At 35.1% G+C, this 15573-nt stretch overlaps 2 protein-coding genes across 2 annotated transcripts in view; both read right to left on the bottom strand.

Moving 5' to 3' along the window:
* The window catches only part of LOC123546276 (interferon alpha-inducible protein 27-like protein 2A), a 37127-nt gene extending 29868 nt beyond the window's left edge, over positions 1-7259 (bottom strand). The window contains exon 1 of the mRNA XM_053551620.1: positions 7002-7259. The gene's annotated coding sequence lies outside the window, so the exon portion shown is untranslated. The remainder of the gene's footprint in view (positions 1-7001) is intronic.
* The window catches only part of LOC123547366 (interferon alpha-inducible protein 27-like protein 2A), a 110437-nt gene that overhangs the window by 52222 nt on the left and 42642 nt on the right, over positions 1-15573 (bottom strand). The gene's annotated exons all lie outside the window — the stretch shown is intronic.

Below are 15573 nucleotides of genomic sequence, written 5' to 3'. Positions count from 1 at the left end.
AGCGTATTTGTAGGTTTCAGATTTCACTGTAACTATCCAAACGAAATTGTGTGTACACAACCGCATTATGGTGATCTAAATTCTGTTTAAGTTTCATAGTTCTAGGCCAAATATATCAAAAGTTATGATGCAGAAATTGCCATATTTATAGTACCCTATATAGTTAACACTAGTTCTAAACTTCTAAGGGCCATAACTCTGGTGTTACTAGAGCAATCTGACTGAAACTTGACGGGCCGCATAAACTCATAGTGATAAACGTGTTTATAAAGTTTTATATCAATATTCCAAACCACTTCCTAGATATGGCTCCGGACGGACGGACGGACAGACAGACAGACGAACAACGCCAAACTATATCCCTCCGACTTTCGTCGGGGGATAATAAAAACTAAAATAGCAGCAAAAAGTGTGTCATTTATAGAATACTTTTCGGACTAATAAAGTTATTTTTGACACAGGTAAATTAATTTTGCTATTTTCTTATCATTGGTGCGAGATTATTTATTTTTCGTTTTTACGAGTGTATTGGTACGATTTATTTTGTTATATGAAATTATTGAAATTGTATTGCCTATCAAAGTCTACAACAGGAGAAACAATCCCCATAACTTAGATTTGAATTTTGACAGAGCTATGCCCCTTTTAACTTAGAATTTTTTGGTTAAAGTTTTATATAACGTCCGATATCTCTGTTACTATCAAAGTTGTTGACTTGAATCTTAAAATAGTTATTTACTATCAAAAGCTACACCATCAGAAACATTCCCCATAACTCTGATTAGAATGTTGACAGATTTATGCCCCTTTTACTGGCAAAGCTCTAACTGAGAAAAGTCAAGCGTGCTGGCTTGCTTGTCTTACGGACAGCTCTTGTTTATTTATCAATTCTTTTAGACAGGTTTTAGATGCATTAATAAATTAATGTGTCATGATTAGAATATTTTGATAGCGATTTTGCCTTTTGTCTTTATTTCTCTGTAAAGAAATGTATCAAATAGTAACAGTTAGAATATTGTTCAAATTTTAACCAATAAGGAAATAATTTTGCTCATATTCATCATATTTTTTAAAAGAAAACAATTTTGCTTCTAGTGACAAACTGTAGCAAACAGGTCGAGAATGACCAAATGGATTTTTTTCTTTGATCCAGTATTAATCTATGTCCGTTTTATAGTTACAGTATTCAACTAGGTCCGTTCACAAGTTTAAATTTACAGTAACAGTGTTAAACTATGGCCGTTCACAATTTTAAATTTTGAGTTACAGTACAACTTTAATGTTTTAATTTCAGAATTCATCTTTGTCCGGTTTATAGATACAGTACTCATCCATGTCCGTTCACGTGTTTTAATTTAAAGCTTCAGTATTCAACTATGCCCGTTTACAAGTTTAAATCTATATTTACATACTATTCATCGACGCTTGTTTACAACTTTAATCTTTAAGTTTTAGTATTCATCTGTGTCCGTTTTATAGTTACAGTATTCATCAATGTCCGTTCACAATTTTAAAATTTAAAGTTACAGTATTCACCTAAGTCCGTTTTTATAGTTACAGTACTTGTCCCATGTCCGTTCTTAAGTTTAAATTTATAGTAACAGTAACTAAACTATGTATGAGCCATTGTTGTATGTTTTTGTAGTTGTTGATGTTTTTATTGAGAAAAAAAAAACATAAATGGCTGTGACAATCGGCGATTACTGCCCCTGCCCGTGTATACAAACTACTAGCACTCTTGTCGTCCGTTTTATGTATGTCTGCAGTATATTAAATTTAGATAATATAAAAAAGAAAAGATTAACCACTGTCCCCACAAATATAAAATGTATTTATCACCAATACCAATACCCCTTTGAGAATTTCTTGTATATATGTTTTGCGCACATGTTATTGCAAAATGTTATTTTGTAATCTGTGCTTCTTCAATAAAGTTATGTTCTGTTCTGTTCTGTTTTGTATTTTCAATAGCATAATGTGCATCACATACACATGATTGTTATACATGTACATAATGTATGTAAATTCTTCAGTTCATTTCACTGGCTGGTAGGTGATATTAAAAATACGTACTTGAAACGAGTTGGAACGCACGTGCGATTTTCCCACCTAAAACTGAAACTAAACGCCTTACAGGCAGTACATACATATATATACTTTCTTCACATAAATTTCATACATTTTTATTATCTTGCAATTAGCTATCCCACAGCTATTTGATATTCAATCAGAAAATGAAATAAAACTTTCGATGTATCAAGTCACAGAAGCTTCATATTCAAAGAACTATCTTCCTTCTTAAAAATAACGATCTCTAAAGAACACATTTGTTTATAGAAGGGACCGGGTGCGCGGGGGAAGGGTTGATTTTTGCGGAAGATGTGTACTTTATCGTCTGATTGAATATCAAGTTCATGTGGCTAGAAAAGGTGATGATATCAGTTTTCACGACCGTTCTTCAGGCTCTTATGTGAAAGATGGCAGTGAACAGCTCTGTTTATCAAGTGAAATAAATAAGAAATTGGTCCTAAAGTTTCATTTTTTTACAAGGATCGTTAAGCGAAAGCAAGTCACATTACAAGGTGTTATCACGGACAGTTATTCTCATGACCACCTCACTGAAATCGTTGACATGAATACATTGCTCAGTAATTTGGTCATCATAATTCAATATTTTCGAATTATTTATAGGAAATAAATTACCAAAAACAGTAATAATACGTTCGTTTTACATAATTATAAGTAGATTTGCTCTAAATATAATGTATTTTGAGAAGATTTGGGTAAGATTTGGGTGTATTTGGGTATATTTGGGTAAGATTTGGGTATATTTGGGTTTTTCGTGCGGCCGAACAAATTCTGTTTATTTTTTGCTGAATGCTAATAAAAGAAATAGCATACCTATATCACTCACAGTGTGACTGATAAAAAATATGTTCCTGTATTTTGTTGATGGATAAAATGATGCGAGTAATTAAATCACTCATGCTACGCACTCCTGATTTAATTACTAAGCATCCGAAGTTCTGATTATATTTATTCACCGATAAAATGTAGTAAATCATTATTTATTAAACAGATGCACATTTCAATAATTATTCAACTGAAAAATAAGCTGTATACGCACTTAAAGATATGCATTTTGTACTATGAAACAGATTTTACAGCACAGTCTAGACTTCTTTAATCAAAAACAATACTTTCAAACTTTAATAAACTTGAAACAGTTTGTGTTTTCAATATGCATTAGATTCACGGATTATTGAGAGGCACCGAGGTGTAGGGGTAGAATTAAATCAGGGTTTTTCCCCCTTCATAATAGGGGCCGCTGATAGGCCCCTTCCCCTCAGTAAATATCTTTTAAATCATGCAGTTTTCCACAAAAATTGACTTTACATCAGGTTTTTATTCCCCTTTGCTCAAATACCTAGCTATTCCCCCTCCTCCCCCTCCCCCCACACCCCTCAAATAACAGGCCTTGGCCCCTTCCCCTTTTGGTAAAAAAATCCTGTAAGTACCGTCGGACTCCTAACCCGGAGGTCACGGGTTCGAATCCCGTCCGCGTAATTTGATCATGACATTCGCAACCCCTTTTTTCGGCTCAAGTACTGTCTATTTGCCAACATTAATAAAGTTGTGGGGCGATAATTGGCGGGGCGGTGGTATACGAGCGAGAAAATAATTAAAACTACTGGTATCGGTTTTATCTTTTTAATCATGGAAATGTGTAATAAATACGCTCTAATTACATGTTCAATATTGGTCAGGCGCGTATCTGGGCATACGCCTATAAGCCTGTGCGTACAATTCAAATTCGACACAAACTGTCAGCGAGAACATAACGAACATATAAAGGAACACAGTGGGAACCGCACAGGAACGGCCGGTGGCAACACCTTCGAACGATAAATGTGTATTTTTCTTCTTTCTAAATTACACATTGCTTACAAAGCTGGGCATACTGATACTGCTTCATTTCTGTATATCATACTTATCTTCTTTGCAGTTTGCAGTTCATATGATCAGTGGCATCTGGATTATTGTGATCTATAGCGTAAAAGTGAACAAACCTTATATAGGGAGTACGGACATATCATTTGATGTTGAACATATATTGTGAATCGTTTTAAGTTTCGTATATTTTAAATGAATTCGTAATGTCATATGATCTTAATTACATATGTGTATATTGTGCATCCGTTTAATTGAAGTTTTCTATACATGTAGAAGACATTTCGCATAGATATGTCTCACAAGAACTAAAACTTCTGTCTGCCTAAGTGACAAACTTAAGTAGAAACAAGCAAAAAATGAAAGTAAAGCAAGTGTTTTAATGCCATGGAAAACAATTATGTAGGTAAACCCTAAACAGTTTCAGAGGTTGAGTATAAAATCATCAACTGTAATTTTTACAAGTTCGTGTTTATGTCTCAAAAGAACTGTCCAGCTTTAAACAGTGTTTAATGTTGGGAGGAAGACCCCGGATGTCTCCTTCGGACATAACTTTAGGCCATGAACTGATACCTGGATAAAGCCATAAATTGTTCAGAAAGCCAACCTGATGGTTTCCTCACAATGAAAAATGAAAAAATAGACACCTCGTGCGAGGTTTCGAACATACAAAGATACAAGCGGATACAAGCTAAAGACTTTCATATTTGAAAATATGAACAGTTACTTCATATAGTTGAGGTACACATAAAGTAACAGGTTTATCTGTATTAACAGTACTATATGCCCTAGGTTTAAAATAAGACGTAATGCATGTATAGCTAAACACAGTATAAATATTTGCTGCTATTACAAAAAATGTAGTCAATGATTTATATTTAATTGACACTAAATCTCAGCATACCGGTACATGTATATTAACTGGATGTTTGGATGTTTTAGATTTAGACCACCGCTTCAGGCGAAACATTTTGCCACAAACCCCTAGTTGCGATACTCAGTCAAAAGCGAGATTCCGTTGTGCATGCAAGTTTCTACGGCAACTACCGAGCGCTCGTTTCTACAAACATACCTACATATCACTTTGCCCATTGAACCTCGTTCTACTCAATTTGGGCATGTCGGAATCTGTTTGCACAAAGGATCACCCGCCTGACTGCTATTCAAGTATGAATAAGATGTAATAAAACAGAGCAGTGGGAGAATAAAACTGATAGTCTTCCGTTATCTCGAGTAAGAAAAACGTGACTGCTTACGTGATATCGAAGACTTTATTAATGGTTGCAATAACATCTATCAATCTATATCCAGATCTGAATACAGAAGTACTTTTAGCAATTTGCGCAGTTTAAATTTGCATTTTGCCAAAATTAGATGTTTAATGACTAAAAAATGTTAAGTTTCCCGTGAGAAAACTTGAAACGTTTGCAATGTGTGCATAGATACATTAATCAAAAACTTGCCAAAATGTTGATGCAGACGCAATGCATTAAATTAAACACTGACGAAGATTTCAAATACGATTACAACAAAAGTAAAAAAAAAAAAAACTAGTATACCTTTAAAGTGCGAGGTATCAAAAACTTACCAAAATGCGGATGCAGACGCAATGCATTAATTAACGACGAAGATTTCAATTATGATAAAACCAAAAAAACCTAGTATACCTTTAATGTGCTAGGTAACGTTCCATTCATTGCCTATGTAATCTTGATGTTGTGGAGGATATTAAATGAATAATAAATAAATAAATAAATAATCATAGTGACAGCTTTGCACACGGTTCGAATATTCGATGTTTTCACGTGTGTAGCAGTTAGATGCAGTTACCCAAACTGCCATAGTGTTAGGCCCCTTTGGCGTGAGCGGGTCTTGGCAGTTGTACAATAAAATATATCATAGAATGACACAGTGTTTCAGTGACACAAATATTTTGAAACATAACCATATATCTACTGTTACTATTGATGTCTAATGTACGAAAACAGGGAGTATATTGTGTAGAGCAATTCACAGAACTCTGATTCTTCAACGTTCTAAGTCTCAGCCGTGGTAGAGTGATATACAATTTCATGGTCAAGTTAATTAGAACTCTTCATTATAAATAAAGTATATGAAAAATGGTTGTATTCCTCAAAATATCCTGGGCTGCTCGAGTTGCAGTTTTTGTTTTTAGACAATGTCACGATCCCTGCCATTAAGCATGAGCGGTGTGCTAATCTTTGATTTTAAATGATTATCTCCGTAATATGTAGTACAAATGTGACAAACAAAATAGATTAACGCTGGAATATAGCAAGAGAACGCATCTCTTGCCTAAAACATTCACTAAATATCAATTTTCTGGGAGATGGAGACCCCTCCCTCACCTACATCATACTCGCAGCATCGTAACTGTGCTGCTCATATCTAGCGTACAGTTCAAAACCATCCAGGTACGCTCCCGTTAGTGACTGATTCATTACCTCCTACAGCCTAACCCCCCTTACCCTTCGATTTTTATTGCTTATTTGACATTTTTATTTTTTCACTTTCTCGGATAATCTGCAGGCCCAGGCCTTCAGTGCCATATAGAAGCTACGCCACTGTCTAGGTGTTCCAAAAGCTTTTTATAAAACGAAAGTGCATTGGATTTGGTTTCAATTATACGTTTTGTAACCATGACGTTGGTCAAATAAGTTTGTTCGTGTTTGATAAGTTATTTATAATATGTTGAAAGCAACTAATTTTGGTAATAAATTTATCCACTTTTCCACTTATAGGTTGTCTGGAGTATCCGGAGGAAGAAATTCAAATGCTAACTATATTTTTATCATTAATATCTATTTTGAAAGATGTAATGTTGTTTTCCATTGTGTCGTTAAACATCTAAAATATTTAAACTAACTGATGTCAGTTTTTTTTATTATTATTATTATTTTATTTTATTTTACTTTTTTGATAACCTAATGTTCCTCCTTTTATATTATGAAGTCTGAATGTTTAAGCAAATGTTAAATTCATGTGTCCGTAAAAGGCAAGAAAAATCAGTAGTGAAAAAAAACACTTACCTAATAGTTATCCTTGTATTCCGTTACACCTGCGGCTTTGAGCTTATAATTCTGTCGGAATCTCTTTTATATCCTGCTTAAAGGTCACGTATACAGTAGAATTCCACCAACCATGCAAATGCGGTGGTTTGTTTACCCCCAGTTTTATACAGCCGCCACCCTATATGGGCTTAATATAAAGTAAATTATGTTTGTTGCAGTAGATGCTCCAGATCCAAAATTAATCTGCAGTGTGACAGGATATCTGGAAGAAATCGAATTCGTTATCCAAAGTTGGGATCATCTTACAAGTTTATGCATCCCATCATAAAAATGATTTACAACTGTGCGCGTGATCTAGGTTTATAGGTTTAATTATTTATAGACTAGTCGCTACCCATTACAAAATTTTGCATGATAATGATTACCTTACTTATTGGCTTATCAGTGTGACTTATTTTATGATCTGTTATTTCATAGTTGTCATTCGGGCCAGCAACAGTCAAAAGTTATCCCGCGGTCCCAAAACGTCCTATTATTGGGATTATATAATGATATACCTCCCGGTCGTATTGCTTTGTTACAAGCTATATTCAGTTTGTGATTTATGATATTATGAAATGTAAATTGTGATATATCTCAAGATATGGTGTATTAAATGATATATATGGTGGCATATTTTTGCCAACCACATATCCATTTATTTATGTAGACAGTTTTTTCTAAAAATGTCACATATCCAGTTATTATCTGGCAAGTGGCAAAATTGCGTGTTATCCAGATAATTATGTTAACAGGACAAAACTGCCTGTTAGTGCCCACTTCTGCCATCCGCATAAATACATAAATAAGTGGTTATTGTGGAAGTTTTCTTGATATCCAGTTAATATACATTCCCAAATTGGCGATTAACAGTTAGACCTTTCGTCCACTATACGGAATGAATGAATGTATATCTACTTCGTCCTCTACGACCACCCCTAATGGTTTGGGCAACTTATAGATATGATTTATAGCTTTCAGAAGGAATGATAAATTTGCATATTTAGTATGCACCTGTATGTATTTTCTATGGTGGCATATTTCTGCCAACAACATATCCACTTATTTATCTCGAAATGTTTCGTAAAAGTGTCACTTATTCAGTTATTATCAGGCAAGTGACAAAACTGCTTGTTATCCACTTGTTGTATGTTGTCTTCACACCATCTATGGACGACTTAATGCTAAAAAGATGCAAACATTAGAAAAATAAGGGAAATTACGTTCTTTCCTACTTTCGTTTCCAAACGTTTCGCTAACGTAATTAAAATGATACAGAACCAAAATACGTTCGACCTTGATAATATCTTAAATTATGTGATATCTATGGTGCCATATTTCTGCCAACCACATATCCACTTATTTATCTCGAAATGTTTCGTTAAAATGGTACTTATTTAGTCCTTTAAACCCGGCACCGTTAAATTTCGCAACACCGCTAAATGTCGCAACCACCGTACCTTTTCAATACTACTAAGTTAGATTCTGATTAGACACGCATGTATAAACACACTGATACAGACTTACAAGAAAGGTTACTCCCATACCCCCACACCAAAAATAAATAAATAAATAAAAATCCCCCCCCCCCCACTAAAAAGTTCTGTACACTTGTTTAGTTATTCAATTGGATTAATTGGTTAATTGGATTAATCCTTTAAGGATAGAAACGGGGCGATATGTAGGAGAACCAGTAGAACAAAAACGTTTGACTTGATTTGAAAAATATAATCAGATACGTATCTGTGTACAGTACTGTGGGAAATAACTGATGTCAATGAATGAATGTGCTGATATGATACCAGAACAGAAACTAACTTACCTCTTAAACACATACCCATTGACAATCGGCAAAATATATTGTTGAATCATATTTGTGCAGAATATCAACAATGTACACCATCTAGTATAAGGCTATCTATTAACTGTAAAACATTAGAAATATCATTAACGGTTCAGAATTCTGCCTGTAATTATAACCAAAATAAAAAAGTTATTGTTGTAACCATTTTATTATTGTTTAAACATTTGACCTCATATCACGTATTAAAACAATTGGTGACTCAAAGGTCGTAGGTCCATTGAAGCCGGCTGCTTTGTATGTTTACTTATTATAATTTAATTTCTGTTAGGCACATGTGACAATAATAAACTACTTACTTACTTACTTACTTACTTACTTTCTTACTTACTTACTTACTTACATTTCATTAACATTCATTTACATTTTACTACACTATCTTTGTTCTGAAGTCCGTCCTCAAGAAAGTCTAAAATTAAAAAGGGTCAACATCCTGGCTTTGCCGTTTGACAACAGCGGAATCTGATACTGTATGACCTAACCATTTTAAAATTAACAAATAATAAAGGCCTTCTAGTGGTTTATCGTCTAAGTTACCACGGTTCGGATTTCAGACACGTAGGAATTAATACTGAAGTATCTGAACGACTGTTTGAATATTTTCATTCTGACATGCACATTGACATATTTTAAAAAATATTATGCTTGACTTCATTTGCCCGAGGGGTAATGTATCGGACGTCATGCGGCAACTTGACGTCATAATTGACGTCATAATGCCTTCTTACCAGTCCATGCATCAACCGTTGTTTATCGCAGAATATACAGAGCTTGATTTCCATCTTTGTTTATCTAGTAATCAAATCGAGCCATATTAGAACGAACGTTTACTAACTATAACTGTATAGCCTTACCGTTTTAAACGAACGCTCACTATTTCTGTATGGCCTGTAACTTTATGGCCTTGTCATTTAATACATACGTTAAGTGTCTGTAACTATATAGCCATTAACTGTATGGCCTTGTCTTTTAAAACGAACGCTCACTAACTATAACTGTATGGCATGTAAATCTATGGATTTGCCATTTAATACAAACGTTTAGTTACTGCAACTATATAGCCTGTAAGTGTATGCCATTGAATACGAACGTTTACTCACTGTAACTATATGGCCTGTAACTGTATGACCTTTCCATGGAAAACGAAAGTTTACTAAATATAACTATACGTCCTTTAACTGTATGGCCCTTCCATTTAAAACGAAAGTTTATTAAATGTAACTGTATGGCCTGTAACTGTATGACCTTGCCATTGAAGACGAAAATTTTCTCACTGTATCTATACAGCCTGTAACTGTATGTCCCTTCTATTTAAAACAAACGTTTACTTAATGTAACTGTATGGCCTATAACTATATGACCTTGCAATTGAAAACGAAAGTTTACTAAATGTAACTATACGTCATGTAGCTGTATGACATTGTAACTGTATGGCCTGTAACTGTATGACCTTTCCATGGAAAACGAAAAATTTCTAAATGTAACTACATGGCCTGTAACTATATTACCTTGCCATTGAAGACGAAACTTTTCTCGCTGTAACTATAACGCATGTAAGTGTATGACCCTTCTACTTAAAACAAACGTTTACTAAATGTAACTGTATGGTCTGTAACTGTATAGCCTTGCCATTTAAAACGAAAGTTTACTAAATGTAACTCTATGGCCTGTAAGTGTATGACATTGCCATTGAAAACGAAACTTTACTAAATGTAATTATATGGCCTGTAACTGTATTGCCCTTTTATTTAAAACAAACGTTTACTGAATGTAATTATATAGCCTGTAACTGTGTGACCTTGGCATTTAAAACGAAAATTTACTAAATATAACTATATGGCATGTAACTGTATGGCCCGTCCATTTAAAACAAACGTTTACTAAATATAACTATATAGCCTGTAACTGTATGGCCTTGCCATGTAAAACGAAAGTACTAAATGTAACTATATGACCTGTAACTGTATGATCTTGCCATGGAAGACGAAAGTTAACTCACTGTAACTATATGGCCTGTAATTGTATGGCCTTGCCATTGAAAACGAAAGTTTACTAAATGTATTTGTTTGTTTGTTTGTTTGTTTTGGGTTTAACGCCGTTTTACAACAGTATTTCAGTCATGTAACGGCGGGCAGTTAACCTAACCAGTGTTCCTGGATTCTGTACCAGTACAAACCTGTTCTCCGCAAGTAACTGCCAACTTCCCCACATGAACCAGAGGTGGAGGACTAATGATTTCAGACACAATGTCGTTTATCAAATAGTCACGGAGAACATACGCCCCGCCCGAGGATCGAACTCACGACCCCGCGATCCGTAGACCAACGCTCTTACCTACTGAGTTAAGCGGGCGGGCTTACTAAATAATGGTCTGTAACTGTATGACCCTTTCATTTAAAACAAACGTTTACTAATTGTAATTTTATAGCCTGTAATTGTATGGCCTTGCCATTTAAAACAAACGTTTGCTAATGTCCCTTTCATTTAAAACAAACGTTTACTGACTGTAGCTATATAGCCTGTAATTGTATGGCCTTGTCATTTAAAACAAACGTTTACTAACTGTAACTATATGCCATTGCCATTAAAAACGAAAGTTTACTATCTTTAAATATGTGGCCTGTAACTGTAATTTGCCATTTAAAACGACCGTTTACTCGTTTTCTTGATATTATGAACATTCTGAGAAAAGTGAGTAGAAATCACTCCTATGGTATGGCATCCTTCGTGTCATATCTGGAACACTCACCAATTTCTGTCTTGTCTTCTAATATTTATTTTACTGGCTTTCAATCTCTTAACATCTGTGTGCGCTTTTCCCATCTATAATTATTCAATCGTTATCCTTGTTGTGGGTTGTTGTTGTTGTTGTTGTTGTTTGATATGCTGAAATTGTAACAAATCTTGTTTTAATGTCGCGAACTATGTTCAGTTCGTTTCAAAATGCTAAAAATATTCGCCGAAAGTTAGCAAGGACGGAAGAGGGTGGGGTAAGGTTCTGAGCCCAAATGTCTGTGGACAATAATGGTATACGAAATGACACTTCTTCCGTAACTTGAATGCCATAGTTTATACCTTACATTTACACTTTGATTTAGAATATTCGGCATGGAAATTGATTTATCCGTTTGACTTTCTCTTAAAGCCAACGCGGAATAGTGTCTTTTTTCACCAATAAATACATTACAACTTGCTTTATCAGAAGGCAAACTGCTCTCTCGTAACACAACTGATCTCTAGATACAACGTAATTTGTCAAAAGCACAAAAAGTGATATCTTAATTCAAGATGCCTCTTTGTAGACTTGCCCCCTCAAGGAAGTTCAGCTGTAATAGAGTATGGAAACGCGAGGGCATCCGATTTACTTGACGGTACATTAAATGTATCAGAATACTTCAGAACATATCAATAAATGTAAGAGAAAGACATGCGATTTCGCTATTTACAGTCTCAAATTATACCTTGCTATGATATCAAGAAACACAACTTTGTTTATACCAACATAAACATCCTTAGTTAGATTGTTGCTCTTGACTGCCAGTTTTATCGCGCTTAAAGATTGATGTTAGTTAGAAGAGCGAGAAATTTTATATGTTTAAATCAATATTTAAGGGGCTTCTGTGACCTAGTGGTTAAAATCGCTGTGAGATCGAAACCTGACATAGGGTTAAGATTCTAAGGTGTGAGGAAGCCATCCGGCTAGCTTAAAGAAGGTCTATAGAGGGTCATCTGGGCTTCCTCACCACCAGAAGCGTATAGATCGACGTAAATCTCCACAAATCACTTATATTTTTGAACAAGTGTACGTTATATATTACGTCACACGTTTGTTAATAACGTCCAGTGAATGCCATACAACGAAACCATATCACATATTACCACATGACATTTTAAAGTGATCATACACTCAGGCTCAACACTGGAACATGGCATTTTTCTTACTGCTCCTTTATTTGCCAGAATGATATTAACATGTTGATTAAACTGCATCTTTGGGCTGCACTTAAAAAACTAATGTAGATTAAATCATAGTGTTTAACAGAAATTCTACATCAAAATGTTCAAGTAAAGGGTATTTGGCAAACCTGAAAATAGTTCAATGAAAAAAAAAACGCCATATTTTTCTGTAACCTATCTTAGTTAGATACAACCATCATTTTCTCCAACTGCTAAGAAAAGAAGGGGACACATTATACACTGACGATATAAAGAAACGCCTCATCGAAAGTTGGCGTTATTTTCATTACATTTTTCAATTTTGTCGGGCAATGTCAGAAATATACATGTACTCTGACAACATATACTCGTTCGATTTTATTAATAAATATCGCATTTCATGAATGAACAAATTGTGAGGGTGTAGTGTAAACGATTACAAAAAGTCAAAATATTTGCGAAAGTCCTAGTGACCTAATAAATTTCAAAACAAAATAGATCTAGCAGAAACACTTCGTGGAGAGTCACAAAGTGAAATAACGCGAAAATCACATTCAGACGAATGTTAAAGTTCTTTCATTTTTTTAAATCGGAAGCCTCCTTGCGCTAGTTGATTAAGTAGCTACCCTCAAACCACTTACCCCTCATCTGTGTGAGTGAGGCAACCATCCAGCTGGCTTGTTGAAAGGTGTTCCGACAAAAATGCCTGAAAGGACACATGTACAAGGGCATGAAAAGCTTGAAAGCCGTATGAACAGAACTTTTGTCAGTGTGACTTGGACAAGTGTTGTTATATTTTCTGGTCCTTTTAGATCATGGTGTCCATTCTATCTGTATGTATAATGAAGTTCCACTTTAGCCGGTGATAAGGGGCAGGAGGGATGTTTCACATTTAATTACCTGTCGTGAGCAGTCTTAATTAAACCGAGTCTTCTGTTACTTTACTTTGTTGCATTCTGTACCTCCAGAGAATTTTCATTAAAACCAAACAAAACTAAATCTTGTTTGTATCATCCCAGGGAGGAGTCATTGTGTGCAGTTGGTTCTATAGAACAGACTGTAGCTGTGTTTGGGGTGCTGTACGGGAAAATCTACCATAACATTTTTTGTAGAAAAAGTGGAACTTTAGAGAATTCTTTTCAAATTATAATGTTAAAAGTATTCATGTTTGTTTTTATGCTGTTGAGCTTGAGATCACATCAAGGCCCGGCAATATTTAGGCCTATATCAAATGCGGACTTTTACATCTGTAACGTTAGACTGGGGAGAAGAATAAGAAATAGCTTTGTGCAAAAACATGACCTGTGAAACTTAGTGTAGACATAAAATGCATGAAAAAGAATAACAAAAGTAACAAATACCGAAACAAAATCAAGTTTACAGCGTGTATTATAGATATATCTGTTTTGCTAATGAAATAATTATTATGGTTTATTTTCTGGCGTATAAAATATGCGATTGATTCGTTTAAAGCTAATTTTCTACTTCGATTAGAAGTATAATTGTATTCTTTGCTATTCAGTCCAAGAAGTTTGAATTAAATTGTAACAATATTTCAAAGATTATTCAGCAATGGTCCAATTCTAAAACACGCTGCAACTGTTCTGTCGAAAATTAGTCTCAGCCATTTGCACATTATGAATGAATTCTTATAAAATTAAGGCTCCGACTGCCGCTCCAACAGCCCCCGCGGCTATCTGTCCCGCTATTCCTATTCCTGCCGCACCAGCTGACTGAGCAACTGAAAGAGCAGAGCCAGCCGCAACAGTACCTCCGTATGAAGCCATCCAAGATGCGGCAAGACTTCCGCCGGCAATACCACCGGCACCAAATCCAACTGCCCCCAATACTATCGGGGCCACGGCAGGACCAGCAACAAATCCGGCGATTCCAAGACCAATGGTGAGCAGCATACCTGAAATTGCAAAATAAAATGTATGAGAAAAAAAGTTGCAATAATACCCCGCTTAGGGTAGAATGCACTTTATCGGTCCCCGAAAGTTTACAATGCGCATGCGCAGCAAGTTGGGATGTGGAGGAAAAGCGGGGGTAAGAGGGCAACAGCCCCCAAACATATTCATCTAAAAATAAAGTTACCGCTTATATAACTTTTAATTTTTAAGACCTTTTTTAAACTACTTTTATAGTAGGGACCACTAAATTTTAAATGTTCCGCCTGCTAATTATAAATGGAGAGTTAATTTGCAAAATAATAAATTTTGATCGGTATAAAATACAAACGGTACAGATGTAGGAAACAATTTAAATATACCAAACGGCAGTGAAAGAGACTGTAGATTATATACTGGAAATATAGTAAATAATGACTGAACGTGAGACCACTCCATTCGTTTACAGATTGTATACAGAAAGGTTTTATAGTATACAGATTACAGACACCCCGTTGTACACATTCTAGTATACATACATAAAAGATAATTTTGTCTTTTACATCTGGCAAACATGCAGTAAAAACTCTGAAAACCGGACTCTGTCCGGACCAAGTCAAAAGTCCAGTTTTCATAGGATTCCAATTTTCAGAGGATTTTGCACAGATTTGTGAGTGGTATTCTTATTAATTTCGTGTTTAATTATGCCCCCCCCCCATCCCCCACCATTTGACCTAGAACCTTCAAATTTCAAAGGATGGTAGGGCTTCTGGACACTATAATGGAGTAGTCACTCCATCATAGGTCAAGGTCACATTGGCCTGAACATGGAAACTCTTTCCGATCAATAACTTGAGAAGAAACT

The sequence above is a fragment of the Mercenaria mercenaria genome, chromosome 9, assembly GCF_021730395.1.
Source record: "Mercenaria mercenaria strain notata chromosome 9, MADL_Memer_1, whole genome shotgun sequence".
Taxonomy (NCBI): domain Eukaryota; kingdom Metazoa; phylum Mollusca; class Bivalvia; order Venerida; family Veneridae; genus Mercenaria; species Mercenaria mercenaria.
This window is presented reverse-complemented; position numbering and strand designations above follow the sequence as displayed.